This window comes from Carassius carassius, chromosome 5 (assembly GCF_963082965.1).
Source record: "Carassius carassius chromosome 5, fCarCar2.1, whole genome shotgun sequence".
Classification (NCBI taxonomy): Eukaryota; Metazoa; Chordata; class Actinopteri; order Cypriniformes; family Cyprinidae; genus Carassius; species Carassius carassius.
Window position 1 is genome coordinate 11,754,131 of NC_081759.1, and position 4,219 is coordinate 11,758,349.

General features: G+C 40.6%; 1 long non-coding RNA gene across 1 annotated transcript; it reads left to right on the plus strand.

Moving 5' to 3' along the window:
- Positions 1-3,165: 3,165 nt before the first annotated feature.
- Positions 3,166-4,014, plus strand: LOC132140282 (uncharacterized). Its single transcript, XR_009433756.1, has 2 exons — positions 3,166-3,730; positions 3,910-4,014. It is a non-coding gene; the product is annotated as an uncharacterized LOC132140282 (long non-coding RNA).
- Positions 4,015-4,219: the final 205 nt, after the last annotated feature.

A 4,219-nucleotide genomic window follows, 5' to 3' on the forward strand; every position in this document is an offset into this window, starting at 1 on the left:
GTGGCGCTATAGAGTGCCTTTTCCATGCCCTTTTAAAAGCTTTTTCCATTGTCTAGCTATCACTAATACTGATATGTGTTCTGAGTTTCATGTAAATCTGAGGTTGTTATCTGCCTCAAAATCACCATAACAGAATATTCAAGTTTGACATGTTGCCATGGCAACAATATATAAGATATCAATATCCCCACAACAGATTTACATCGGCCATGTTTTGTCATTATTCTGATGAAGTTTGAAGCAAATCGAGTAAAAATAAGATTCTGAATTCAAAGCATTTTGAAAATGACTCAATTCCTGCTGCCAGTTGGTGGCGCTATAACGTTGACTCTTAATAGTCACATATATACGATCAGTATCATACAACGAACAAACCGATGAAGTTTGATCAAACTCAGGCAATGTATGTGGATGTTATTAGGCATTTCCTGTTTCTCATTTTTTGCCCTAATTTCAACGCCACGCCATGGGCAAACCGTTCGAGATATCAAAAATCCCCTGGCAATTTTTCATCCCCAATGTCTTGAGATCATGTTGACTGAGTTTGGTGGCAATCAAATAAAAAACCTATGACAAGTATATCAAATTCCAGAGCATGCTTTTTTTAAACAGCCCTGAATAGCTGACTTCCTGTTGGGCGGAGCCTATGACATAGTGTGCGAAAGTTGTGCAGCTCAATGAGATCTATAAGTGTACTGAGTTTCATATAAATACACGCAAGTGTGTGTGAGCTGTGGTTCAAGATTTCTGACTGTGTTCCAGGGGGCGCTGTAGAGCCCCTGTGCCACGCCCGGGTCCCAGTCTGATGACCGCAGATTCCAATGTGTGTGCCAATTTTCAAGAGTTTTTGAGCATGTTAAGGCCCCCCAAAACCCCCGGAAGTTTAAAAAAAAAAAATAATAAGAATAATCCTTAGGGGAACGATAGGTCTCTTCGCCCCTTCGGGCTTGAGCCCTAATAAATGGAGCAATTCTGCACTGCAGTGCTCGGGCCCTAATAATAAACGGAGCAATTCCAATAGGGTCCTTGCACTGCAGTGCTCGGGCCCTAATTAAAGCTGCAAGCAGTGATGAACGGGCCCTCTTACCCAGGCACACCACCACCGAGTGGCTTTAGTAAAAAAGATGAACGGTGAGATATATGCATTTAAAGTCGTAAAATATAATCGGAATATGTCAAAGTCATTTCTATATGCCAGTCTTCCTGTTGCCAACAGGTGGCGCTATCATTATAATGAAATATTGGCCTTCAGATGTGTTCAGGCCAGGACTCTTATCGAACATGTGAAGTTTGGGGAAGATCGAACATTTTATGCCTGAGTTACAACAACTTCTCTTCCTATGGCGAGACATCAAATTTTGTCACGGCGCCATGGACACGCCCTTTAACAAAAATTCAAGATCTCCACAATTTAACATTGCAAAGACCTTTAGATTAGATTGACCAAAATAAAATGTTGATGTCATTAAATTTCTTGGAGTAGTTTGTTACAGCGTAAAACATGACACTTCCTGTTGCCAGCAGGTGGCGCTATGACTAAAACTGAATATGGGCATATAGATCTGTTCAGGGCAGAAGTCTTATCTAACATGTGACATTTGGGGCAGATTGGATATTGTATGTCTAAGTTACAGCAACTTCCTTTTTCATGGCGAAGCATCGATATTTGTCAGGCCCCCATGGACACGCCCTTTAACAAAACCTCAAGATCTTAGCAAATTAACATCGCAAAGGCCTTTAGATTAGGCATACCAAATTTGGTGTTGATCTGAATAAATCTCTAGAAAAAAAACTTCACGTGTGAAGTTTGGGGAAGATCGGACATTGCTTGCCTGAGTTATTATTGTCCAAGACGGTTGCAGACACTGACATTTCTGTATAATTGCACAACCCATGAAACAACGGGTTATGCCCCTTTTTATTTGATGTTTGGGCGTGTGCCCCGTTTGCCAATCGATATTCTTTTTCGTTCAGTCTTGAATGACTCAGCTCTGACCTGCTGTGATAAGTTCGTAGCCACTCTGGTCAAAGATCTGAAGGAGGCATTTCTGATAGCACGAGAACATGCAACAAAAGAGCAGAAAAGGCATGCTGAGTTGTACAACCAAAGGGTAAAAGGACTGGACATTGAAATTGGTGATCAGGTGCTCCTGGCAAACAAAACTGAAAGGGGTAAGAGGAAAGTCGCAGACAGGTGGGAGTCGACAGTTTACACCGTTGTAGACCGTAAACCAGACACTCATACTTACAGGATCCGTAATCCGACCACTGATCAGGAAAAAGTGGTTCATCGAAACCTGTTGATGTTGGTGAATTTCCTACCAGTGAATGTACAGAACCCCCTGTCTGATCTCCTTTCTGATGTATCTAACTCTTGTCAGAGTCTGTCTCCAGTTCTGTCATTGGGTGTGGTGGAAGATGAGTCTTTAAGAAGAGATGCAGAGCATCAGAGCACAAGGAGGACAGCTATAGCAGTGTTGTGATGGATGGATCAGAGGTGATGGGAGACAAGGCTTTATCCACATGAGACGATGCTGGCGTTGACTGTGAGAATGATTCTATGTCAGTTCAGGAATCTGATGATAAGAGCAGAACAATACTTGGGTTTTGGAGCTGCCTGAAAGAGGCATTCTAGATAAGTCTGATCAATCTCTAAGTGGAATTCTGACAGATCCATCGACTAAGATCATTCCTGCTGCATCAGAAAGTCACATACCTGCATTGTCAAGAGATACAAGAATGTCTGGTTTGGATGACAAAGCAAGTGGCAGTTCAGATTCGCATGATTCAGATTCTGAGATAATCCTTTCTGATCAGCCGCAATCACAGGCGCCTGCCAACACACATGTAGCTGACACTGTGAATGTACCACAAAGTTCTAGCTCAGTCACTCAGGTCAGGTCACGTTTTGGTCGCATCATTAGACCCGTTGACAGATTAATACATGTAATGTCAGCACAGGCTGTGGTTCAGGACACAAAGTGCAATGTTCAGGCTGTTTATAAGTTTGTGCTGAGGGCTTTCTCTGCTTAGAAGTCATTTGGTTTCATGTCTCTTGACTTATTTAAGATGTGTTTTGTTAGTGTGTTCCATATATAGAAAACAATAGTTCAGAAAGCACATACCTGATTACTTGGGGTACCTTCGAATCATGCAAGAGTCATGCAATTATTTTATGTAATTCAGTGGGGGTGGATGTAACAAGGTTAAAAAGAGTTCTTAATTTAAGAGTTTTGATGTGTGAATTTCATAAAATAAGCATTTGGTTAAATTCATTGGTGTTCAAAGCCTCCCCTCCTGTGGTTATTAATGGTACTGCAGACAGTGTATTTTGTCGCTCTTCTCTTGCCGTACTCCAGCAGATTTGAGTGTCGCCGCTGTGGGTATGTATGATTTTTCACGCTCTAACTCATTAACAGATTAATTGTAATAATGATATGTTTAAAGTGGATCTTTTCGATGCAATATCTTTCATACATGTATTTGAACGTATATTGAATCCATTTAACGCTTTAACACGATTGTTGAGGTTGTTATAATATGTACTGAATTTCCACATGTGTCACACCAGTGTGAACGAGTTCAATTAAAGCGGTTATTGTCTGTCTCAACATTGACAATTATTTGTATTATGAGTTGAGTGAATGTGTAATTTCTATTTTTCTAGTCTTGAATGTCTGCAGTAGTTTATCTTCAGCCAAAGTGATTTGTGCCATTTTATTTCCAAAATGTATGTTGCTTCCGTGTTTTAGTTATAAATGTTAACAATTGGTGTTTTCCTGTTATCGAATTATTGTCCTGTATGAGTACACTGTATTATTAATTACAGGGATATTGTTTCAGTTTTCATGTATACTGTTATAGTATATGTTTAATATGAATCATACAAGTTTGGCCGTACTCCAGCAGATTTGAGTGTCGCTGCTGTGGTCTTGAATGTCTACAGTAGTTTATCTTCAGCCAAAGTGATTTGTGCCATTTTATTTCCAAAAGATAAAGGCAAGCACAAGGAAACCCACGTGTGAGTGTGTTTGTTCACATCCGTTACACATGGCTTTGGACGGCGATCAAAGGGAAGGTGCGATGTTCAGTTTCAGTGCTATCAGGCTAAAGTTAGCATTTTCCAAGATCTCCTATTGCACCTTTAATCTCCGCTCAAAACTAATGTGCTGCTACATTGCTGCACACGGACAGAGCACGCAAGCTTGCACTTAATGTA